This window comes from Carcharhinus amblyrhynchos, chromosome 1, assembly GCF_965287045.1.
Source record: "Carcharhinus amblyrhynchos chromosome 1, sCarAmb.v2.hapA, whole genome shotgun sequence".
NCBI classification, from domain to species: domain Eukaryota; kingdom Metazoa; phylum Chordata; class Chondrichthyes; order Carcharhiniformes; family Carcharhinidae; genus Carcharhinus; species Carcharhinus amblyrhynchos.
In genome coordinates this window covers 110,721,294-110,748,165 of record NC_137324.1, presented here as the reverse complement: position 1 = coordinate 110,748,165, position 26,872 = coordinate 110,721,294, and the positions used below count along the sequence as shown (strand labels likewise).

The following is a 26,872-nucleotide window of genomic DNA, read 5'->3' as shown; positions in this document are numbered from 1 at the left end:
CACCCACAGAGTTGTTCGGAAGGGAGTTCCAGGATTTTGACCCAGCAACAGTGAAGGAATGGCTATATAGTTCGAAGTTTGGATGATGTGTGATTTGGAAGGGAACTGACTATGCAGTTGTTCTCCTTTCCCTTCTATCAAAGGTTGCGTGTTTGGAAGAAGTTGTTGAAGCTTTAAAGTTTTGCTGCAATGCATCATGTAGAAGGTGCACACTGCAGCCACTGTATATCAGTGTTGGAGGAAGTGAACGTTTAAAATGATGGACAAGATGCTGATCAAGGGGACTGCTTTGTCTTGGATGGTGTCAAGCTTTCTAAGTCTTCTTAGAGCTGCACTCAACCAAGCAAGTGGAAAATATTCCATCACACTGTGGAGTAATTTTCATTCAATCATAGGATGTCAGCATTAGTAGTCAGGCCAGCATTTATTGACCATCATTCATTGTCTTTGAGAAAGTGACAGTGATGCCTTCTTGAACTGCTGTAGTTTGTTTCTGTAGGTACGCCTACAGTATAGTGAAATAGAATTTTGACCGGAAGAAGTGAAGAATTAGAGCATCTGTCTCCCTTGTTCTTTTAAGTGTTAGAAGTTGCAGTTTTGGAAGATGCTGTTGAAGGACTTTTGATGAGATGTTGCAGTACATTTTGTAGATGGTATACAATGCTACCATTTTATACTGGTGTTGGAGGGAGTGAATGTTTAAGAGGATCGGTTGGGTTCCAGTTAGCTGATTTGTCCAGGATGATGCTGAGCTTCATGAATGTTCATGGAGCTGCCCTCGTCCAGATAAAATTGGGCATTCTGCACTGACTTGTATATTTTAGATGGTAATGAGATGTTTAGTCAAGATGTGAGTCTCACACCACAGGGTTTCCAGCCTCTATGGTAACCCCCAGGTTGTTGATGGTGGGGGAAATACAGCAATGGTTATGCTGTGGAATATCAAAGAGAGTTGGTTAGACTCCCTGTTTTTTGGAGATGGTCATTGCCTAACACTTGTGTGGCCTGAATGTTATTTGTCAGCCCAAGCCTGAATTGTGTCCAGTTTCTGCTGCAAAGAGGCACAGATTGCTTCATTATCTGAGAAGTTTGAATGGCACTGGACAGTGAAACATAAATGAACATCTTTACCTTACCTTGCAGAGAATATCATTGATGAAGCAATAGAAGTTGGTTGGGCCTACATTGTCTTTTTGAGGCAACTGGACCGTTTCCACTGATGTTTAGAAGAATGAGAGGTGACTTGATTGAAGTATATAAAATCCTGAATGGTCTTGACAAGGTGAATGTGGAAAGGATGTTTCCTCTTGTGGGTGAGTGCTGCACTAGGGGAAATTGTTTTAAAATTAGGAGTTGTGATTCTTGCACAGAAATGAGGGGGCATTTTTTCTCAGATTTGTGTGCCTTTAGAATATCCTACCTAAGAAGGCAGTGGAAACAGGATCATTGAATATTTTTAATGTGGAGATAAATGGATTCTTGTTAGGCAAGGAAATCAAAGATTATCGAGGGTAGATGGGAATGTGGAACTTGAAACACAGACAGATCAACTATGATCTGATTGAATAGCAGAGCAGTCTCAAGGGGCTGAGTGGCCTTCTTGTGCTCCTGTTACATATGTTTGTATGTTCTATTTTATGTACCCCCTATCTGTAAATCTGGCAGAGGTTGGCTGTAAAATTGCCCCTGTTAACTCTATTCCTCACTCTGCAGATGTTCCCAGGTTTATGAATATTTCCAGCTTTTTCTGTTTTTATTTTAGGTGTCCCTCATGCGTCATTGGCAGCTGTTCTCTTCAGACCACATGAACCCTATGAACTGCCCTCCTGCTCATACGCAGTTTCCCAGATGGATATTTCTTGTACTTGGGAGGAGTAGAGTGATAGCAAGTACTCTGCAGTTCCGGCAGGGTTGGATCTTTTGGGTCTTGTGAATCCATTTGTCAGCAACATCTGAACGAAGCAAGAGAAAGAATGAGGTCCTGATGAGCAGAGCTCACATGTCCTGACAGCAGGAATGGCCTGAAAATTTCATGAAGTAATTTGATGACAGCTAATGCACACTAGAATACAAAGAGAAGCAATGTGTTTCACCAATTCACAACTGACACATGGCTTTCCTCCTTCCCCTATCTGACTCTCTGACTGATCTCCTTTCCCTGGATTTACTGTGCCTGTTATTCAAAGTGAAGGACAGATCAAGATTTGCAGTTATCACCTATCACAACTTTCTCTCTCTCTTTGTCTCTCATCATATGGGTGACATTCACTTTGAAAACTAATAGAAGAGAAGTATTTCATTTTGATTCTGTGTGACATATTACAGAATGCTGATGTCAGAATGTAGGCTACAAAGGGAGTGCCACAAGCAATTAAAGTCCAAGAAAAGTTTGCCTAAGATGAACGCATGTCAGAATTTTATTGACAGATCACCTTTCAGATGAAGGATAGAGGTGTGGAGGACATGATGCGACCTGACTGGCACAGATGGGAAGTCACAAAAGCACTTTTACGTTGTGAGACGAAAGTCGTCGTAATTGCCAATGGAGTCTACGACAGTGCTTTCTTAAAAGGTGTGGATGACTTCTCCTAACTTGACTGACTTACTAACTACTTTTGGTACTTCCTGCATGGTTGAGCAGAGAGTGATAGAGTTAATATTCGCAGCCTTGATGACCTCCTTCAATTGCCCCTGGACAGTTCTCCTCCAAGCTCTGGACAATGATCAGCACTCCTCTAGTTCACCTCCTTCAGCAATATCTTTACAGCCCCAGTAGAGAGCATGGCCACTTTCTGCTTTCCTGCAATCCTGACAGCCATATTGAAACTACAGAATCTGTTTCCCTGCACAGAAACAGTAATAATGGTGCCTGTTTCTGACAGTTGTTGGTGGTCTTTTACTCCACTAAAAATGTGACCATTTCCTGCAATGTCCCATTTGGAGCTGTTGCTGATGCCTGAATATCACTGAGAATATTGAGGATTACATTATTTTGATGGCAAGGTTAATACTTACTGAGATAGAAAGTTGTCTTAGTACGTAGCACAAAAACAGCATTATCGTCTCTACTGCCAATTGTACGTAATGTCCAATATTGAAGTATGAGTCAATGGAACTGAATATTAGGCGGTGAGGGTAACAGTCATACTGCTTGCTTGGCAATATAATTCAAGTCAGATTTCCACTCCTTTCTATGTTTGGAGCAGGAATCGAGGTCATTTCCAGTCAGCTTCCTCACGGTAAAATTCAGATCACAACTTTGTCATCATTGTGAATGAAACAACAGGTGGATGTTGGTGCCATCATGGCTTTTTAAAGTTATTTCAGAAGAAAATTTAAAAAAAAATTGTGATAATTGGCATTGTCTACACGCACTGTTTGACAAAGAAAAAAATGACCACGTTCTCTTACCCAAGTGCTTCCCAAATAACTGGGATATTTTACAAGTACTTCCATGTGAATCTGAATGCTATTTATAGTTTGTAACTTACTTTAGCATCGATGCTCGCTGTTCAGAGCGTTTGTCAGTAGCAACATGGGTATTTAAATCTATCAAATGAATTCTACATCAATCTACTTCGTATTCTGTCGAATTCATTGCATGATTACTCACCAAGAGCTATATCAGTCTGTAGTAGCTTGCCCCTTTGCGAGGCATGCATCAGAAAGGTCATGTAACCCAATTGTCCAAAGGGGAACAAGCGCAGAGATCTCAGGGCAGAGCATGGACTTTTGCAGCCAGAGTGGTCCTTCAGCCGAATAAACAGCCAGCAATTAGTTGTAAATAGTAATAAACCCATTGTTGGTGGTCACCAATCATTACATTTACTACATTGGCAATGAGGAAAACAACAGCAACTCAGATTGCAATGAAAAATTTGAAGGGGACTTCAATTGTAAAAGTTGGAGAAATTTCAATTGAATCTAGCCTACAAAATAGAAAAAAGTAGCCATGTCTCCCTTCAGAAAATTAGAAGCTTTTAATGCCACTACAGAAGACTGGATATATCATGTGGAGCAATTGGAATATCTTTTTCCATAACAATGAAATAGAAGGGTAGGATAAGAAGAAAGTTAGGTTACTGATTGCATGTAGGAACCAGATGTCTAACTTGATCCAAAGCTGAACATCCCCAGATGCTCCTGACATGAAAACGTTTACAAAGCTCGTTGAGCTAGGAAGGGGCCATTACTACCCAAAACCCTCAGTAATATTACAAAGATATGAATATAACTCCACAGGGAGAACCCCAAGGGAGACCATTATAGCCTTTACAATAAGGCTAAGAGAAATCATGAAGTGTTGTGATTTTGGGTCAGTATTGAATGACATGTTAAGGGGCCAATTGGTACGTGATGGAAACAATGCAGCTATGCAGAGGAAGTTATTAGCTGAATCAGAATACACTTTAAATAGGTGCTGGAAATGGCATCAGTGTGGGGAGCACAGAGAAAGGTGCCCAGAAGCTACAAAGTGCACAGAGCAAAGCGGTCCACCAGTTAGGGCAGGAAGCTGTGAGCAGCAACGGTACCAGGAGTGAAGCTATTGATTTAGGGCACAAAGCTACAAGCTATGAGGAGTAGAGGCATTGGTTTAAATAGAGAGTTACCCGCAGAAACTGGAAGCGTCACAAAATATAGAAGATTTAAACAACAGCCTAGGAATAATGCGGAATGTTATCAATGCAGGAGAAGTCACTCCTAAAACACATAGATTTAGAGAAGCAGAGTGCTTCATGCATGGAAGAAAAGGACATTGGAGACACAAGTACAAAAACAAGCAGGGCCTGCCCAGTACTAGCAGAATAAATAATCCAGCCCCAGTGCATGGTATGGAGGATTGCCCAGCTGATTAATGTGAAAGTGGACAGGGCAGCCCCCAACACCATGGTATTGTTTGTGAACAACCAGCCACTGGTGATGGAAGTAGACCTGGGTGCGTCAGCTACTTATTGTGACTGAGCAGATTTACCAGTATCTCCAAGAAGGGGTTAATCCCTGATGTTGAAGAACACTGCAGCTAGTTTGGCTACATGTAACAGACAGGCCATCAAAATAGTTGGGACAACCATGACTCCATTGAGCTATAGATAGCAGTCCACACAAAATTTTATTTATTAGTCACAAGTAAGGCTTACATTACTACTGTAATGAAGTTAAATTCTCCTAGTTGCACACTCCGGCTCCTATTCAGGTTAATGCACCTAACCAGCACATCTTTCAGACTATAGGAGGAAACTGGAGCACCTGGAGGAAACCCCATGCAGACACAAAGAGAATGTGCAAACTCCACACAGACAGTGACCCAAGCCAGGAATCGAACCCAGGGTCCCAGCACTGTGAGGCAGCAGTGCTAACCACTGTGCCACCTGTGTCACCCCACACAGCTACCATAGATAGTGGTGTTGGGCAAAGGACTGAGCTTAATGGGGCATGACTGGCTGTAAGAGATTAAGTTGAACTGGCTGGAAATTTTACAAACAAGAAAGGGGGACCTGCATGAAATCGTCAGAAAATACCAGCAGGTATTCCAGGAGGAACTGGGAAAGATCAAAGGATTGCAAACAAAATTCAGATGGATCCGAAAGCAACCCTGAGGTATTTTAAGGTGAGACTTGTGCCCTCCTTATTAAAGAGAAGGTAGAGACAGAGTACAAATGATTGGAAGACTTGGGCATCATCAGGCTTATACAATTTGCAGGGTAGGCAGCACCCATTGTGCCAGTAATTAAACCAGAAAAATTGTGTATTTGTGGGGACTACCAGCTGACAGTAAACCAGGCTGTGAAAACCAGATAGTGACCCCATCCCCAAAATAAGAGGTCTGTATGCAAAGTTGGCTGGGGGTCTGATATATACCAAATTGGACATGAGCACATTTACCAGCAGTTAAAACTCGACGACACATCAAGGGATAAATCACCATAAGAAGTTATACACGAAGAGCATTTGAGGTCTTGTCAGCTTGCACTATCTTCCAGTGATCTTTGAAGAGTTTGCTGCAGGGTTTGTCCAGAGTTATCATTTACTTGGATGACATTTTAATAACAGGATCCAGTGAAGAGGATCATTCGGCTAATGTGGACAAAGTTTTGAAAGTGAATGAGGTGGCTTATGTTCTACTGGTGAACGCTCAGGTTACACCGCATGGAGAATTCAGTAAGAGCAATTAAGGAGGCACTGGCCTCGAGGAATAATTTAGATTCTTCCTTTAGGATGGTCAACTATTACAGGCAGGTCCTCCCAAATCTCTCAACATTGCTAGCACTGTTGCATGTGCTGTTAAAGAAGCACCACAAAAAGAGGCTTTTACCCAAGTTAAGCAGACACTTTTGTCAACATGCTTATTACTGCATTTTGACATCCCTAAGAAGATAGTATTTGCATGTGATGCATCACCATGTGGGGCTGAGTCTACGTTATCCCATACAATGGATGATGGGTCCAAGAGACACATCAAATATGTGTCAAGAACTCTATCAGACATGAAAATAAGTTACTCCCAGACAGGAAAAGAAGGCTTAGTTGTTAACGGTGTCAAGAAGTTTTATCCTTGTGGATCCAGAACTGGCTTGCCTGCAGAAGGCAGAGAGTGGTTGTGGATGGGGCTTTTTCTGAATGGAGGTCAGTCACCAGCGGAGTGCCTCAAGGATCTGTTCTGGGACCCTTGTTGTTTGTCATTTTCATAAATGACCTGGATGAGGAAGTGGAGGGATGGGCAAGTAAGTTCGCTGATGACACGAAGGTCGGTGGTGTTGTGGATGATCTGGAAGGATGGCAAAAGTTGCAGCAGGACATAGATAGGATGCAGGACTGGGCGGAGAAGTGGCAGATGGACTTCAACACGGATAAATGTGTAGTCGTCCATTTTGGCAGAACCAACGGGATGAACGAGTACACTATCAAGGGCAGAAGTCTGAGTAGTGTTGAGGAGCAGAGGGATCTTGGGGTCCGGGTCCACAGGACTCTTAAATCGGCCTCGCAGGTGGAGGAGGTGGTCAAGAAGGCGTATGGTGTACTGGCCTTCGTTAATCGAGGGATTGAGTTTAGGAGTCGGGAGGTAATGCTGGAACTTTATAAGACCCTTGTCAGGCCTCATTTGGAGTATTGTGCGCAGTTCTGGTCGCCTCACTATAGGAAAGATGTAGAAGCTATTGAGAGGGTGCAGAGGAGATTTACAAGGATGTTGCCTGGACTGGGAGGCATGCCTTATGAAGTTAGGTTGAGGGAGCTGGGACTCTTTTCCCTGGAGAGACGAAGGTTGAGAGGCGACCTGATAGAAGTTTACAAAATGTTGAGAGGAATAGATAGGGTGGACTCTCAGAGGCTATTTCCCCGGTTTGAAATGGTCGCTACGAGAGGACACAGATTTAAGGTGCGGGGAGGGAGGTTCAGAAGTGATGTTAGGGGTAAGTTTTTCACTCAGAGGGTGGTGAGTGAATGGAATCGGCTGCCGTCAGTGGTGGTGGAGGCGAACTCGCTGGGGTCTTTTAAAAGACTTCTGGATGAGTATATGGGGTTTAATGAGATTGAGGGTTATAGATAGGTCTGTAGGTAGGTAGGTGATGTGATCGGCGCAACTTGTGGGCCGAAGGGCCTGTTTGTGCTGTAGTGTTCTATGTTCTATGTTCTATGTTCTATCAATACATATACTATATTTTACTATCATTACGGACCACAAGTCACTTATAGCTCTTTTTCAAGAATGACAAAGCAATTCCAGCAATTTCTTCTGCTAGAATACAATGATGAGCACTATTTTCGCCAGCCTATGAATATACATTTGGACATTAGCCAGGGATTCACATAGACAATGTCTTCCATTACCAGAAAGCTTGCCACTTCCTCTCGTACCGTAGAATCAGAAAATCGTAGAACCTCTACGGTGCAGATTTTAATGACCTTAAACTTTTTAGTCTCATTACCTGTAACAGCACAAAAAATTAAGTAGTGGACTAATAGACACCCACTGTTATCAAAGATTGAACACATGATATTGCATGGATGGCAGAATGACAGAACTTCAGAGGAAATGAAACCTGATCAGTTCAGAAAAGATGAGCTTAGTTGTGAAGATGGTGTTATCCTTTGGGGAGCAAGTATGGTTGTGCATGTACTAGCAGAGAGTTACATAGAAACATAGAAACTGGAAGAAGGGTAGGCCTTTTGGCTCTTTGAGCCTGCTCCACTGTTCATTATAACCATGGCCGATAATCAAATCCAATATCCTGATTCCCCCTATATCCCTTGATCCCTTTAGCATATAGAGCAATATCTAATTTCTTCTTGAAATCACACAGCGTTTTGGCCTCAACTACTTTCTATGGTGGTGAATTCCATACATTCACCACTGTCTGGGTGAAGAACTTTCTCCTCGCCTCAGTTCTAAGAGGTTTACCCTTTACCCTCAAACTAAGACCCCTAGTCCTGGATTATCCCTTCTGAATCTATCCTGTCTATCCCTGTTGGAATTTTATAAGTTTCTATGAGATCCCCGCTCGGTCTTTTTTAAATTCCAGTGAATATAATCTTAACTGACTTAGTCTCTCATATATCAGACCTGTCATCCCAGAAATCAGCCTGACAAATCTTCACCTCACTCCCTCTATAGCAGTACACCAAAACTGCACACACTACTCCAGATGTGGGCTCACCAGTGTCCTATATAATTCAGTGAAGCATCTCTATCCCTATACTCCAATCCTCTCGCTTTGAAGGCCAGAATATCATTTGCCACCTTTACTGCCTGCTGTATCTGCACGCTTACTTTCAGCGACTGATGCATGAGGACACCAAGGTCTCACTGAGTATCCACCTCTCTCAATTTACGCCTATTTAAGTAATAATCTATCTTCCTATTATTGCCACCAAAGTGGATAACCTCACATTTATCCATGTTATATTGCACCTGCCATGCAGATGTCCACACACTTACATAAGAACATAAGAACATAAGAACATAAGAAATAGGAGCAGGAGTAGGCCATCTGGCCCTTCGAGCCTGCCCCGCCATTCAATAAGATCATGGCTGATCTGTTGCTGCTCAGTTCCACTTTCCGGCCCTCTCCCCATAACCCTTAATCCCCTCTCTTATCAAAAACCCATCAACCCGCTTCTTGAAAATATTTAGCGAGGCAGCCTCCACCACTTCAACGGGTAGAGAATTCCAGAGATTCACCACCCTTTGAGTAAAGAAGTTCCTCCTCAACTCCGTTCTAAAACACCCCCCCTTTATCTTGAGGCTGTGCCCCCTAGTCCTACTGTCTTTTTTGAGCGGGAAGAGTCTCTCCACCTCTATCCTATCCATCCCATTCATCATCTTATACGTCTCAATGAGATCTCCCCTCATTCTTCTAAACTCCAACGAGTACAAGCCTAGTTTATTCAGCCTCTCCTCATAGCTCAACCCCCTCAACTCCGGTATCAGCCTAGTAAACCTCCTCTGCACTCCCTCCAAGGCCAAAATATCTTTGCGCGGGTGCGGCGCCCAAAACTGCACACAGTACTCCAGCTGCGGCCTCATCAATGCCCTATACAGCTGCAGCAAGACCTCCCTACTTTTATATTCAATCCCCCTCGCGATGAAGGCCAGCATCCCATTCGCCTTCCTGACCACCTGCTGCACCTGCAAGCTGGGTTTTTGCGACTCATGCACAAGGACCCCAAGGTCCCTCTGCACCATCGCCTGCTGCAGTTTTTCGCCACGTAAGTAATAGTCCTTCCTACCATTTTTCCTACCAAAGTGGACCACCTCACACTTGCCAACATTAAATTCCATTTGCCATTTCCTGGCCCATTCGCCCAGCCTATCTAGATCCTTCTGCAGACTCTCCACACCCTCCGCACAATTTGCCGTTCCCCCAATCTTGGTGTCATCCGCAAATTTCGACACCCTACACTCGGTTCCCTCCTCCAGATCATCTATATAAATGGTAAAAAGCTGAGGCCCCAGCACCGACCCCTGGGGCACTCCACTAGTCACCATCCGCCAATCCGAATAGCACCCGTTGACCCCCACTCTCTGCCTCCTATTTGACAACCAATCCTCTATCCACGCTAACACCCTACCCCCAACTCCAAGTCCCCTGACCTTCTGCAATAACCTCTTATGAGGTACTTTGTCAAACGCCTTCTGAAAATCCAGAAAGACCACATCCACCGGCTCTCCTCTATCCACCGCCCTAGACACATCCTCATAGAACTCCAGTAAATTTGTCAGACACGACTTCCCTTTAATGAAACCGTGCTGCGTCTGCTCTATCAAGCAATTCCCTTCAAGATGCCTCGCAATTTCCTCCTTAATGACAGATTCTAACATTTTACCTACCACAGACGTTAAACTAACCGGCCTATAATTCCCTGCCTTTTGCCTGGCACCCTTCTTAAACAACGGCGTAACATTAGCCATTTTCCAATCTTCCGGCACTTCCCCGGAATCCAGCGATGTCTGGAAAATAACCACCAATGCATCCACTATAACCTCCGCCATTTCTTTCAGAACCCTTGGATGCATTCCATCCGGTCCTGGGGACTTGTCCACAATCAGCCCCTCCAGTCTGTCGAGCACCGCCTCTCTAGTAACAGTAATGTCATTAAGACCCTTCAGTCCTACTACCTTTCCATCGCTAACACCCGGCAAATTATTCACGTCCTCCTCCGTGAAGACAGAAACAAAAAAGTTATTCAATACCTCAGCCATATCCCCATCCCTTACCACTAGGTCCCCTTTCTCATCCTCTAAAGGACCAACGTTCACCCTAGCCAGCCTCTTCCTTTTTATATATTTATAAAAACTTAGTCTGTCCAAGTCATGCTGAAGCATCTCTGCATCCTCCTGACAGCCCACCCTCCATCCAACTTTTGTATTGCTGGAAAAAGTGCATAGTACCCATCCACATGTGTTGAAGATGAAAATGCTAGCAAGAAATGTTTGGTTTCCTGGCATTGATGTGGATATGGAAAGGATTGTAAAACAATGTAACCAGCGCCAGCGACAGCAGAAGTTAGCTGCTACTGCCCCCCTTGCACCTTTAGGAATGATTAGGTCGGTCATGGGTGAGAGTAGATTATATTGGCCCATTTATGGATGCAGTGTGCCTTTTGCCAGTGGACACCCATTTGAAAGGGATTAAGGTATTCAAACTGAAGTGCACTACTTCATATGCCACAGTTAAGAAACTGTACCAATGCTTCACTATTCAAGGCATACCAGAAGTACTTGTGTTGGACAATGAAATAGCATTAACAAGTGCCGAATTCCAGAAGTTCATGACATTAATGGAATAAAGCATATCCAAACTGCACCAGATCAACCCTCATCAAATAGATTGGTGGAGCATGCAGTTCAGACTATTAAGGCAGATGTGAAGAACAAATCACCTGCATCACTAGAAACCCAAACAGCACAGTCCCTGTTAGTCTATAGAACCACCCCACATACCAGCACTGAGATGGCTCCATCTGAGTGGCTAAGGAGTTGATACTTGAGAACCAGGATGAGCCTGGTAGTTCCAAATTTGATGGAGAGGACGGAGACATGGCAAAGTTACCAGAAGTAGAATGTGATTCATCAAAAATAGAAAGAGCATTTGAGATAGACAGTCCAGTTTTGTAAAGAATTTTGAAAGCAGACTGAGTGGGGGCCCAAGAGTTGTTGTAGCCAGGAGGGGGCCGCTGTCCTATGAAGTGAAAGTGCAGGACATGTTTTGGAAGAAATACATACAACATTTGCGGAGATGGGAGCTGTTCCAAGAGTCAGTATTACTGCCTGATCTAATTGTGCCATCAATTATTTGCCCAAGGAGTAAAGTGGCTGATCAGCAACAGTTCTGCTCCCAATGAAACTAAGGAAATGGTGCAATATGATGTGCTGATACTTGGAAAGATTCCTAATGAAGCAAATCAAACAGAAACCACCTGTACAACCAGTTAAGCAAGTCACTTCCAGAGAAAGAGGAAGTCCCATAACAGACTGAGTTTCTGATAGACTGTGTTCAAAATGTTCATTATTGCTATTGTTTTGAAAATTGTATAAATCATCAATGTACTGTGTAATAAGGGACTTAAAGGGGAAGGGATGTAGTAGCTAGCTCCTTTAAGGGGCATGCTTCATGAGGGTCATGTGACCCAATCATCAAATGGAAAATGAGCATGGGGATCTCGAAGCAGGGAGCAGGCTTTTGCAGTGAGATTGACCTTAGAGCTGAGAGTAAACACATCAGTTGTAGCTCTCTGTGTTTGTTGTAAGTTGTAATAAACCCATTGTTGGCTGTTAGTTAACTGCTGGTCGCCAATCATTGCATTCACTACACAATCTTTCCAGTATTAGGGCACAAGGTAAAAATGCAATAGGTGATAACAAACAAGAGTCTTTTGGGAACTACTTTAGACACCATCAATCACCTTTGATGTGCTGTTTTCTGCTAAGGCAGAATGGAAAGGTAGCAAGTAATCACCACTGTAAAATGGTGGACAGCTTTGGAATGATCCGAGACTGTATTCTCCAGCTTTTTCCAAATGAATTCACCGTGCAGTCATGTTTAATAGAATAAAATGCATCTGGGCAGCTCCCACATTAATTTAAAGTTGACAGCTGGGGATTGTTTAACAAAAACCAGATCGCCACTGGCGCCAGAGTTGTACCTGATCTAAGCAGGCCAGTCATACCACTGACTCACAGCGACAAAGCCCTGTGTGTATTTAGCAATGTACCAATGTACCTATTGATTTTTATTTGGATTGTGGAGTGCGGGAAGATTCCATGCTGGATGAAGAATGGCCCTATTATGGTTGGCTAAACAATATAATTTTTCTAGCTCCCGTAGGCCATTCTCTTGATAACAAGCTGCAGAACCTAGTTGAGTGAGAATGATGTCATTTCAGCACACTTTAGTGGCAGCTTTTGTATGCTATTTGTGATATTAGAGCAAATGGACAAGGTAGTCTGATGTTGGGGGGATAATTCCATACTGACCAATGTGGGGCTAAGACGTCAGAAATGTGCACGATGATTTCTTTTGTGTGCTATTTCTGGGGAAATTTTAAAAGCAAAATGATAAAAATAAACCTGGATGTTTTCAGAATTTGAAACTGTTGCAATAACTTTTTATTCATTGATGGTATGTGGGCATTGCTGGCTGGGCCAGCATTTATTGCCCATCCATGAGGGCAGTTAAGAGTCAACCTCATTGCTGCAGAATGAAGTCACATGTAGGCCTGACCAGTAAGGATGACAGATTTCTTGCCCTAAAGGATGTTAGTGAACCAGATAGGTTTTTATAACAATTGACAATGGTCATCATTAGACTTTTAATTCCAGATTTTTATTGAATTCACATTTCACCATCTGACCATCATGGGATTGGAATCTGGGTCCCCCGCAGTCCAGCAACAATGCCACTATGCCACTGCCTCCCCCATCTAAATGAAATTAGGGGAAATTTCTTCGCACAAGAGATCATTGAAGCATCAAATGCTTATAAGTGAGTGGCTAAAGCAGAGACCATTGAGATTTAAAGGCAATAATTGAAAGAATATTTGAAAGAGGGGAAGACACAAAGATTTGGGAGAGACAGAAAGAGCAGAATGGTGAGATTTATTTTGGATTGTCCAAGTAAAGAGCTATCAAAGGCATAAAGAACTGAATGGCCTTCTATTGTTCTGTAATACTCTATGATGCTGAAAATAGTGAACAGAAGGAAAATCTTCACAGATGTGTTTGCAATTTGCTGCATGTAGTTACCAGATAAATTCATATCCATGGTTAACAGGTTGGCAGTCTCCTGGCATCAACTGTGCTGCTGTAGCAGAAGTTGCTTAAGTTTGGTTGTGGCTCCAGGTTTAGCAGATTTGAATAATTTAAATTGTAAAGAATAAGCAAATTATTCACGTGACCCATAAAACTTTCTAAGCTTTAACCCTTTAACTATAAAGACAAGAAAGGCTTGTCCTCTTTTAAGGTCAACAAGAAAGACTTGTATTTATATATCATCTTCCATAACCTCAAAGACCCGAAGCATTTATAGCCAATGCATTACTTTTACAATGTAGTCACTGTTGTAAATTACGAAACATAGCAGCTAATTTGCACATCATCTGCCCTCAGAAACAGCAATGTAATAACGACTTGATCATTTTTTTTGGTGATGTTGATTGAAGGATAAATGCTGGCCAGGACGACTGGGCTTGTGTTTGCTGGAATTTAGAAGAGTGGATCTCATAGAAACAAATAAAACGCTGATTGGACTGAACAGGCTAGATACGGAAAGATTATTCCCAATGTCGGGAAAGTCCAGACTTGAGGTCACAATCTAAGAATAAGGGGTAAGCCATTCAGGACTGAGATGAGGAAGAACTTCTTCACTCAGAGTGCTGTGAACCTGCGGAATTCTGTACCACAGAAATCTGTTGGGGCCAGTTTGTTAAATATGTTCAAAAGGAAGCTGGATGTGGCTCTTGTGGCTAAAGGGATCAAGGGGTATGGAAAGAAAATGGGAGTGGGATACTGAAAGTACATGATCAGCCATGATCATACTGAATGATGGTGCAGGTTCGAAGGGCAGAATGGCCTATTCCTGAACATATTTTCTACATTTTTATGGACCTGGGTAGAATGCTACTGTTTTTCTTCAAAATTTTTGTTTTTTCATTTTCACCTGAGAGAACAGACATGTTCTCTGCTTGATGACTTATCTGAAAAAACAGCACATCCAAAAATTGAATGATGATTAAATTATCATATAATGACAGGCATACATTTAAAAGCTAGAAAAAAGTGACCTTCAGATGACTGTAATTCTGAAATTTGCTCAGAATTTCGTTATTTTTATTTGTAGCAGTTGATGATTCTTGGAAGCTTTAGGAAACTGCATCAGGATTTTCACCTAACGTGGTTTCCCCATGATCTAACAGTAGTCTTCAATCCTGATGGCAGAATCTTCATCTAATCTATCAATAGATACAGGCATTATTTTATGTATGTTTTGCTTCCACTCCGAGAACCTAAGAAATAGGAGTAGGAATATACCATTTGGAATGCATTTAAGAATACATAATGAGGCTAAGATGAGCGCAGACATAAATTAGAGTATTAAATCCCCTGAGCCCTAGAAATAAAATTGCTTGATTGATAGCTCTGGCTCTCCAATCTCATCTGTCAATTGTACAATATATATTTATACTAATTAAAGAGTTTTCAGGTGCTTGTAGTTTCAGTTTTGGAACCCTGAATTGATGCTTTATTTGGCGTCTTTGGGTGGTGGGCTTGTAATATGAATGCCAGCCACTTCTGAGTGTGCTACCCACATGCTGCGCCAGTTCATATTATTCAGCTCCATATAATTTAACAGTTTGTTACATCCTGTGGCCAAATAGTTGTGTTTGGCCCTTTAAGTATTGGTTCTATTGAGTAACTCCTCATATTTCACTGAGTCTGGAAGGCTGTGCCAAACTTAATCCACAATGCTTTACCAGGACGTTGAATCTGTATCTAATTTTTAAAAAACTTTAACTCAATTCAACCAACATTCCTCATTCAGAGCAATGACAACTTGCATAGAGCATCTCAAAGCCAGAATTTATGTTCTGTCAACACATGAGGATGAGAGGTACTCCCTCTAACTACCTCCAGTAAAACAGCCTAACTTGGGAAAATATTTTTGTTGCTAGTAGTTCTTTGAACTATGTGATTTTGCCTTAGGAGTCTAAACATGAAGGAGAGACAGAAGACAAAAGCGTATCAGTTAATATTGATGGCCCATTACCACATTAATCCTGTCAGTAAGATTTTTCCCACACTGGCTTATTTTTCAAAATACCTGCATGATAAAACACAGCTTTAAATCGAACATGAAAGATCAAGACTAGACAGTACCTAAGTTACTGTGAAATACTTATCTTCTTCTCTAGTGAAAGAGCTTTTAAGGATTTCTGGCACCAAGGAGAAGCTGGAATTCTGAATCCTCTTTGTAAATTGAGGTCTCTGAGAGATAAGGTGCTCGAATATGTGCTTTTTCACATGGAGATTGTTGAGGAAATAGTCAAACTGTGATCTTTAGAAGGTTTGCTCATACTGAATTCTTTACAGAAGTGGCTTTCAATGTTTGAAACATTGGGGAATCATAGAATCCCTACAGTGCAGAAGGAGTCCATTCAGCCCATTGAGTCTGCACCGACCACAATCCCACCCAGGCCCTGTTCCCATAACCTCACATATTTACCCTACTAATCCCCCGACACTAGGATCAATTTAGAATGGCTAATTAACCTAACCCACACATCTTTGAACTGTGGGAGGAAACCTACACAGACATGGGGAGAATGTGCAAATTCCACACAGACTGTGACCCAAGGCCGGAATTGAACTTGGTTCCAGGATGCTGTGTTGAGCCTATTTGTATTTGCTTCTGATCATTAATCAGCAGCAATCAAGCAGGCAAAGCCTGTTATTTTTCACAACAAACAAATACTCAAGACATTAATTTATATCAGAAAGCACGCTTCTTACAAAAAAAACTGGACTAATACTTGAAGCAGAGGAAAACACAGAATTCTGAGGGGAGAGCAGGGCAGTGGAGTTTGTTTTGAATTTCTCCAGCAGAGTAGACCGCTGAACAACCTCCCAGAAAGTTGTAAAGTTTTCTCTTCTGCCCAGTAGAATTTTCTTTAAATTCTTTCATGGGATATGAGCGTCAATAACAAGGCCAGCATTCATCACCCATCCCTAATTATTTTTGAGAAGGTTGTGGTAAGCTGCCTTCTTGAACCTCTGCAGGGACAGTCACGATGCTGTTAGGAAGAGAGTTCCAGGATTTTGACACCATGACAATAGAGTAACTGTGATATATCTCCAAGCCAGGGTGGTGTGTGGCTTGCAGGTGAAGGTGTTCCCAGGTATCTGCTGCCCTTGTTCTTTTAAGTGGTAGAGGTTGTGTGTTTGGAAAGGATTGGATAGAGCACCAGTGAAGTGGGCTGCTTTATCCTGGATGGTGTTGAGCTTCTTGAATGGTGTTGGAGCTGCACTCACCCAGGGAGTATCCCATCACACTGCTGACCTGTGCCTTGTAGATGGTGGACAGGCTTTGAAGAATCAGAAGGTGAGTTATTCACTGCAGGATTCCCAGCCTCTGACCTGCTCTCTGTAGCCACAGTTTTTAAGCAGTTAATCCAGTTAAGTTTCCAGTCAATGGTAACCTCCAACTATGTTGAGGTTGAAGGATTTGGCAATGGTAATGCCGTTGAATATGAGAGGGAGATACTTAAATTCTCTTCTGTTGGAGATGAACATTGCTTGGCACTTGTGTGGCATGAATGTTACTTCCACATAGCCCAATCCTGAATGCTATCCAGGCCTTGCTGCATATGGACACAGATTGATTTGCTATCTGAGAAATATTGAACATGGTGCAATCATCCCCACTTTTGACCACATTATGATGACGGGAAAGTCTTTGATGAAGAAGATGAAGATGGTTGGCCTGAGGACCCAACCCTGAGGAATGGCTGCAAGGTGACCTGGGGCAGAGGTGGTTGGCCTCTAACAACCACAACATTTTCCTGTGTACCCGGCATGACTCCAACCAGTGGCAAGCTTCCTCCCCAACTTCCATTGAGTTCAATTTTGCGGCGGCTCCTTGAGGCCATACTCAATTGAAGACAGCCACTCTTGCCTCACCTCTTGATTTCATCTTATGTTTGGACCAAGGTTATAATAAGGTCAGGAGCTGACTGGCACTGGCAGATCCCAAACAGCATTGATAAGCAGATTATTTCTGAGTAGGTGCCACTTGATAGCCGAATCAATGACACCTTCCCTCGCTTTGTGGCTGATTGAGAGCAGAAGGATGGGTTGGTAATTGGTCAGATTAAATTTGTCCTTTTTGTGGACAGGAGGTACCTGGGCAATTTTCCACATAGAGAGATAATGGACTGCAAACAGCAATGCTCTGTGAATGATAGTCCAGTTTTGGTCTGCTTTCTGATTATTCTGACCTTTGGAGCATTTGCAATTTTGTTTCTCTCGCCTTTGGCAATTGTACTTACATCTGTCTGGGCCTCAGACTCTGAAGCCAGAATTTTCTGTCCAGTTTGGGAGTGCAAGTTGAGATAATTTCCATATCTGCAGAAGTGACCTGGAAAAAGTGCTCTAGACGGTTGGATTTATGTTCCAGGGGTGTGAGGTGAAAGCGAAGTTGGACCCTGGAAGAGCAGTTACAAGGCTGGAGGCAGGCTGGGCAAAATGACCTGCCTCAGTGCTCTAGCACTGTGAAAAAATAAATAAAACAAAGAACAGCTTTCCAGCAATCACTCTTCACATCTGGTCACCCTCTGCATATGTCCCATATATGCCAACCTATACCACCAACTGACCACTCCCAAAGGTGCCCTGGAACTGTATCCAAAGTGTAAATTACTTTGCAAAAGGTTTAATCCTTTTTCTGCTAGGTCTAAAGTGCACAAGTTGTGTTCTGAACATCCAGCTAATGAAAATCAGGGCCTGTATTTTTAGCATGGTGTGGGACTTGCCTCCGAAGAGTAGATGGGGAACGCATCCCGCTGACTCCACAGGTCCGAGGCCATATTATGCTCTAATGAGCATCAGTTGGCATAAGGGCCCTCACTCAGGAGGAAGTCCCATGTTGGAGAGTTGCTGGACAATCAGATTGGGTGGGGGAGTGGGGGAGAGGTGTCGCTCTGAGAGAGATCAGGCTCCACCAACTCCCCTCTACCTGAGGTCCAGCTTTGTTCATTTGTGTGTTTCCTCCCTAAGCTGTCATTTGTCCACTCATCAAAAATTGAGGCTGGGCAGGAAAAGCCTCTTAAGTTGCCACTTGTGGGCCTGAATTAGATCATAGGTGGGCTTCTTGTTCATGGCCCTGTCCCCCACAATATACAATTGTGACCAGGTTAGGGTGGGTGGAAACCTGGGGAGTCCCTCCCCTCCATGAAATTTCATTCTCCCTCCCTGCTTGAGTACATCCTGCGGCGGGGGAGGGTAAACTTCTGGCCCTGATCTGTTTCTGGAAAGTGCCTTGCGATAAAGGTGCTACGTTAATGTACATTTTTTTTGTTGCTAGAGATTCAATGCGAGGAAGACATGTTGAATTATTTCCATGGTGTTTTGCTAAAATCCCTGGAGATAAGGTTCTGACAGAAATGATGCAGTGAGAATTTCGGCCTGCCTTAAGCTTGTATTACTGACCTTGGTGTAAATTGCAAGGTTGGATAAATAAAGCTAAGCACCACTGCCTGTGAATACCTCACCCTGTTAGCAGAAGCTCTATCTGTGGGAACTTTTCAGTGGCTTTAGTTTGAGATCTTTAAGATTAGTAATCAATTTTTTCATAGGCCCTACACTTGCTGACCAGAAAAAATGTTTAACCCATGTTAAAAAGTAAATCAAAATTCCAATCGGCTGTTATTTCTGAGTAATGTGGGATTGTTATGGTTCGTAGTAATCCTTATTATCTGTAAAGGATCCTGTGTTCCATACTGTGGTGATCCCTGGAGCACTTCTAATGTTTATTTGATTAGAGTTTATTTTTATTTTCACCCTATCCCAGATTATTGCTTTCAATTCCCATGGTTGAGGTGATAGCACTTGACCGAGTAAATGTAGTTTGTGTGGGACAGGGCACAGGGTTCAACACAATGTTTTTCTTACTCAGTTTCCACAAAGGCAAACACCTGATCACTGTTTGGTGGTCAGGTGAAGGATCCTGGTTCAATTTTGCACTTCCTCAGTGACACTGGGTTCTGTTATGGCACCCTATAAGTACTCCAGTGACACTGGGGTCAGCTGTAGCACCCTGACTCCAATGATACTGAGGTGAATTAAAACGTCCTGTGAGCATCCAACTCACCATAGCAATTTTAATAGAGCAGAAACTGTACCTTCTTGATCTACCTGCCTCCTGTTCACATGAGGGTGTGAGTAAAGCTGGCATAATAGCCTTTAAAATGGTGGCATCAACTCCTCAGAACACCATTAATAGACGTGCACCGTGACTGAACTTTTCATTGCCAAGCTCTCGTAGACATTCATTTTTCTATTAATCATCACATTTGAACAGTAAATAAACTGAATGGTTTCTCAGTCTGATTTGGTTTTGTTGAAGGTGATGGAACATGCCAAAATGGCAATGAAGAGCCTGTGTGTAAAGCGGGTCAGCTGCAGTCTCGCATGAATGGCTTGTGTCAAGATGCACTTGTTCTAGATGTGAAACTAGCATAGAGCTCCCTGAGAGACCTCCCTAGAGAGAAGCTCTTTAACAGCTGAGAATGGAACAGCAGTGACACCAGCATTTATGAATGGCCCCGTTGCTCTCTCAGCTTGAGGGGGAATATGGATCAGTGAATTGCTTTGAAGAATGACATGAGAATGAGAAGCTATTTGCGCAAGTGCTTTGATTCTTAATGTACATTGCTGTTGGAATTCTGAGCTTGCTGGCAGAATCAGGACAAAGAGCATTTGCTTTTGATCTTAGCAAGGCAGTGCAAATGATTGTTAATACACTGCTGTCCTGGCTCACTATGCATTAGTTTAACTACAACAATATTAAACAGCTGATAAAAGCAAAATACTGTGGATGCTGGAATCTGAAACAAAAACAGAAAATGCAGGAAAATCTCAGCAGGTCTGACAGCATCTGTGACGAAGGGTCATCCAGACTTGAAATGTTGGCTCTATTGTCTCTCCACAAATGCAGTCAGATCTGCTGAATATTAAACAACTGCTGGGTGGGATAAAATGTATTCTTTTTATTTTACTCATGGCATTCTCCCCATGTCTGCGTGGTGCTCCAGTTTCCTCCCACAGCCCAAAGATGTGTGAGTTAGGTGGTTTGTCAATTAGTATCAGGGAGATTAGCAGGGTAAATACGTGAGGTTACATGGAAAGAGCCTGGGTGGGATTGTAGTTGGGGCAGTCTTGATGGCCAAATAGTCTCCTTCTGCACTGTAGGGATTCGATGATTCTATCAGCAGGCTACCTGATACACATAGAAAATCACAACTGTGCATTTGTTGCCTGAACTGAGGTTACAAGCCCTCATTTTGTTAGGCTAGGGTTGGAATAGGCAGCAAATCATCACAATATCAGTAATGTTAGGCCCAGCTGCATTTAACTCTCAGGCCTCATCTCCATTGGGCCAGTCGGGTGCCTGTCCAAAATTGTCAGGAAGCTGCTGTTGTTGAAGAGGGGCTGGGGGGAGTGGGTGTGGTTGCTGGGGGAGAGAGGCTGGAGTGGGAGTGGATGTGAGGGTGTGGTTGCTGAGAGGAGGCAGGAGTGTGGCTTTGGTTGCTGGGGGAGAGGTTGCTGGAGAATGTTGTTGCTGGGGTGTGTGGTTGTTAGTGGGGAGAGACATGAGTGGGGATGTGGTTGTTAGTGGGAAGAGGCAGGTGTGGGGGTGTGGTTTCTGGGGGGAGAGGCACGAGTGGGGGTGTGGTTGTTGGGGGGGAGTCAGTAGTGGGGGTGTGGTTGCTGGGGACGGGGAGGCAGGAGTGCGGATATGGTGAGTTGGGGTGTGATTGCTGGGGGGGAGGCAGGAGTGAGCATGTGGGGAGGTGTTGTTTTTGGGAGGGGGAATGATGGCAGGAGTGAAAAGACAAAATCACCTTGCAAAGTCACAAATGGATCAGGTGTGTATTTTGTGAGTTGTCAAAGTGTGGTGGTTGATTCTTCCCGATCCTAGGTGAAAATCTGGCCTCAAGATGACAACAGTCAGCCCAACTGGCAACCTTAGCTTCCTACCCTTCAGTCTGATAGCGGGTGGGCAAGTTAAAATCACCGCTTCTATGTTGACTGGTTCAGGGGAAAGAATTTGGGAACAATCTTTATTTTTAATGACAACTGAAAATGCTGGATAATCTCAGCAGCTCTGGCAGCATCTATGGAGAGAAAAGCAGAGTGAATGTTTTGAGCCCGTATGACCAACAGAACTGGAGAGGGAGAAATATACTGAATTATATAAATGGAGAGTGGGTGGAAGAAATGAAGCTGAATAGAAGGTCAGAGATGGATGTGAGTTCAGGAGTGATTGACAAGGATGTCAAGGACACAAGACAAAAGGGGGTGTTAATGGTGTGGCATTTAGGACTGAACAAGTGTTAATAGCGGCATAAAGGTAAAATAGCAAAATGTATTCGGCAACCAAAGGTCAGCACTCAATGAAAGCAAAACTGAAAAACAATTGACAGATGGCCCAGTGGGGGAGGAGAGGGATGCTATTGAAGTAAGCTAAGAAAACAAAAAAATCAAAAAGGGAGTCACGATGGAGTGGAAAGGTCACAGTCTAAAGTTGTTGAACTCAGCGTTGGGTCCAGACGCTGTAACATGCCTAATCAGAAGATGAAGTACTGTTCCTCATGTTCACATTGGGCACCACTGGAACATTGCAGCAGGCCAACAACTGACATGTGGTCATGACAGCAAGACACTGAGTTGAAATGACATGCAACCAGAAGGTTGGGGTCATGTTTGTGGACAGAGTGAAGGTGTTCCACAAAGTGATCACCCAGTCTGTGTTTGGTCTCCCCAGTATAGAGACCACCACATTGGAAGCTGAGAATACAGTCAACCAAATTGAGATGCACGTGAATCACTGCTTCACCTGAAAGAAGTGTTCGAGGCCTTGAACAGTGAGGAGGTAAAAGGGACAGATGTTGTACCTTCTGCGATTATGTGGGAAGGGGATAAAGGGTTGGGGGCAATGGAGGAGTGGATCAGGGTGTCATAGAGGGAGCAGTCCCTGCAAAATGTTGCCTGAAAAGTAATATTTTTTAATCTTGAAATAGAAGTAGGTAGGATTGCAATGTTGGGCAAATAATTTACACCAGTTTATTGGATCATAAAGATATAGGGAGCTGAAGTCATTTTGAGGGGAAAGGAAGAACTATTCCATTGTGGAAAAGCTCAGCATCATTCTCAATCAACACCAACAATGCAGTAATGTGAAATGAGGATGTTTTTCACATCATTTGAAATGGTGTTTGTGCTGTTCACTGCTAAACAAGTAAATGTTCTCTCCATGAACCAAGTTCAGTGATGATGCCATTCCTTTAAGATTTTAATGAAATTAGATTTCAGATAATGACATTGCATTGTTGAATAGAAGCCAGAAATGTCCCAATGTTTCTTTGCTTGTTGTCTCTATTATGCAATAGCTTTAAGCACCAAAATATTTTTGATTCCAGTTGGTATGGTAGAACATATTTGCATATTGATAATGGTCCAGATTTTGTGGTAGTCAGACACCACAGACACTGTCAGCTTTTGCAGTCTTTCTGAAATGGGCACCAACTTTTGGGGCTGGATTTTCCTAACTGTGGTTTTGCACAGCTGGAAACCCTCCTCCCCCAATTTTCCTATGAGCAGGGAGAAGCATGGGCCTGGGAATAGGCACACACCTAGTATGAGGTCGGTTAAACTCATTGTGTGTTCACTGAAAGCCCATCTCTCCTTATAAATATTCATAGCGAAGGCCAGCATTCAGTAACTGTGACTGTGTCAAACCAGCTGCACGGAGGTGAGCATTAAATTTGGGACAAGTCAAAGAATTTTAAGGAAGTATGTAAAATTGTTTTTCAATCTTTAAAGGGCTTAACCATTTGAAGGTAATGTTACTGCAGCCCATCACAGCTCAGGGGCGCAGCCTTAATTAAGAACTTTTTCTGGTTCAGGGTGTTATCACTCTCCTGTCATCACCCGGCATGATGTGGGCATCAGAGCTTTGGACAAGGCTGTTTGGACTGCACCTGAGCACTTGGGAAAGCTACAGTTGGTGATGGGTGCTGCACTGTCAGACATTGAGGCCATTAGTGGCAAAGAGCAATAGCCTGCACAGCAAGGGCAGAGATGCTGGCATCAGGACCCAGAGGTGAGGAACAAAGGACATGAAGGAGGAGACACGGCCCTAAGTACAAAGCTAGAAGCAAAGGCAAAAAGACCAGATGGCTGAGAGTGATTCTTGAGACAGATGGTCATAGACATGTGTGAGCCTATCACTGCGGACCTCTGTGGTAACTCACAGACAGCTGATGCATCACCCAGGTGACAAAGGCCCTCTTTACCAATGCTAGAAAACACATCAGACCAACAACTGATGGGGCATCACACGTGAAAGGCACTGGCTCTGGTGCTTGGCACAGTCAGGTGGTGTCCTATGATACCCACCTATATTGGCCTTGGTCATCGCAGTGACCTGCTGCACTCTGCATAACATGGCCCTCCAGAGAGAATTAGACTGTAAGGACAGTGAGGCCCTCAGAGAAGACAGCTTATCAAGAGAGGAGCAGGATGTAAGGGAGGATGAGGAATGGGAGGCAGAGGGAGATGATGCTGACCAGATTTGTGCCCCTCCTGCATGATGAGATGACCTCCTCTTGCCATCTTCCTGTTCTTCTTCATGGGTGACAGGCCTCCATCTCCCCGTGCCATCTTGCATCACTGTGTTACAGCGGAAAGCTTTAGCACCAACTCTCTTTCTCAGGGTAACCAGCAGTCTCAGTGATGGCCCTTTTGGGTGTCTGAAGCCCATCTCCATTCTTGCTTCTGTTAGAACAGGAAATATTCCTGCATGTCAATTAGAGCCCCACCCCAATGACAATCTGAAATGCAGTTTTCCACCAGAAACCAGTTTCTAACACAAAAACGGACCTGCATCCTGATTCCCATCTCCAACGGGTAAAAACAGCTCCTGGAATCTGTACATGTGCAGAATAACTTGGAAATCTGGATGTTGTTGGCATTATTCCAATCTGGGAATATCCTGTGCTGTCCTCACACTGTCCCTAGGTGGGTCCTGAATTTTACTACTTGGACACTTGCCACTGCCAGGCGGTTAGCCAACACCATGGTGACCTATCTCCAGTGTCCCACTGAACAGAGGTGGACCCCCTAATCTTCAGGTCCCAGTAACGTCCCGCCCCCAGTATCCTCCTGCCCCCAGTATCCTCCCGCTCCTGTACCCATCTTGGAATTGTCTCCGGATGTGGTGGTCCGGATTCAGTCCAACCCTGCCTGTCTGGCAGGGGAGATAGTGTGTGTGGGTTTATCTAAGAGAGAGGAATGTGGTCGGGAAATGGCCCCCTTCATGATTCCAGGCTGTTATGATGTGGAGTTGCCGGCATTGGACTTGGGTAAGCACAGTAAGTAGTCTCACACCACCGTGTTAAAATCCAACAGGTTTATTTGGTATCATGAGCTTTTGGAGCATTTCCCCTTCCTTAGGACTCACCTGATGAAGGGGCAACACTCCGAAAGCTTGTGCTACCAAATAAACCTGTTGGACTTCAACCTGATGTTGTGAGACTACTTACGATTCCTGGCTCTAACATGAATATAACTAGAAACTATTTATGCCCAGTGCAACAAAATATACCTTTCTTCAGAAGAAACTTCATAAAATTGAGGGAAGTTTTTCTAATCAATATAATCAATAAAGTAATGAACAATATTATCAAAAAAACTAATGGATTGCTAGCCTTTATATTGAGAGGACTAAAATAAAATGGATAGAAGTCATGCTTCAGCTGTACAAACCCCTGGGTAGACCATACCTGGAATATAGTAAGCTGTTCTGGGCACCACATTTGGAAGGATATATTGGTCTTGGAGTGAAAGCAAGAAAGATTGACTAGACTTCAAGGATTATATTACAAGGACAGATTAAACAACCTATGGTTTAATTTCCTGGCATTTTAGAAATTTAAGTAGCACTTTGTTCAAGGTTTTCAAGAGATTAAAGGGAACTGGTAGATTGAGATTGAGAAGGGATCGAGAAAAGTTTTTCCACTGATTGGGGAGACATGAAAGCCAGCCATTTCAGGAGTGAAGTGCTTCTGCATGCAAAAGACAGTAGAAGATTAAGAACTCTCTTCAGTAAATTGAAGCTAGATAAATTCTTATGATTTTGAATCTGAAATCAATACATTTTGTTGACCACATTTCTTAACAACATTAACGATATTGAGATAGGTTGCAGATCAGCTGTAATGTCATTCAATAGTGGAGGTGAGGGGCTGAATGGCCTATGGCAATTCCGATGTTCCTACATTAAGAAGCTTCATTTTCAGGATTGGGTCAGGGTTGGCTGATGATCCGGGAATGGCAGCATCTGTGGAGAGAGAAGCAGAGTTAATGTTTTGATCTGTGTGACTCTAGTACTAATCCCACTAGAGTACATGATGTTAGTGGAATGACATTTCATTTGCATGGGGCTAGTGGACACCCAGACCACAAGAATTATATCACGGACATTTAATAGAGTTTCCAGCAGCATATGGCTATTAAATGCCCCTGATATAATTCTGGTGTTCTAGGTGCCCACTAGCCCCACGTGAATGAAGTGTCATTCCACTACCACCATGTACTCCAGTGGAATTAGGACTGCAGCGATGATCATGACGCCCAGTTTAATCGACAGATTCATGAGCTGTGGATTCTCAGCCTCCTGCCATTTACAGTCTCCTATTGCATTGATCAAAATAAGAAAATAAATGGTAACATTTTCAAGCAGAGTATAAATGGTAGGCTTGTAACGGAAGAATAGTTTCTTATAATGGGAGGCAGTAAACCCTATTTTATGTTGCACAAATAAAATTGAACAAAGTTGCAGGCAGCTGGAGTACTGTGTGCAGTTTTGGGCACTGTACTTACACAAGGATATTTTGGCCTTGGAGGGAGTGCAGAGGAGGTTTACTAGGCTGATGCCAGAGTTGAGGGGGTTGAGCTATGAGGAGAGGCTGAATTATCTAGCCTTGTACTCGTTAGAGTTTAGAAGAATGAGGGGAGATCTCATTGAGACGTATAAGATGATGAATGGGATGGATAGGATAGAGGTGGAGAGACTCTTCCTGCTCAGAAAGGATAGTAGGA

At 43.3% G+C, this 26,872-nt stretch overlaps 1 protein-coding gene across 1 annotated transcript in view; it reads left to right on the top strand.

Moving 5' to 3' along the window:
* The window catches only part of arhgap24 (Rho GTPase activating protein 24), a 619,498-nt gene that overhangs the window by 100,788 nt on the left and 491,838 nt on the right, over positions 1-26,872 (top strand). The window lies entirely within an intron of this gene.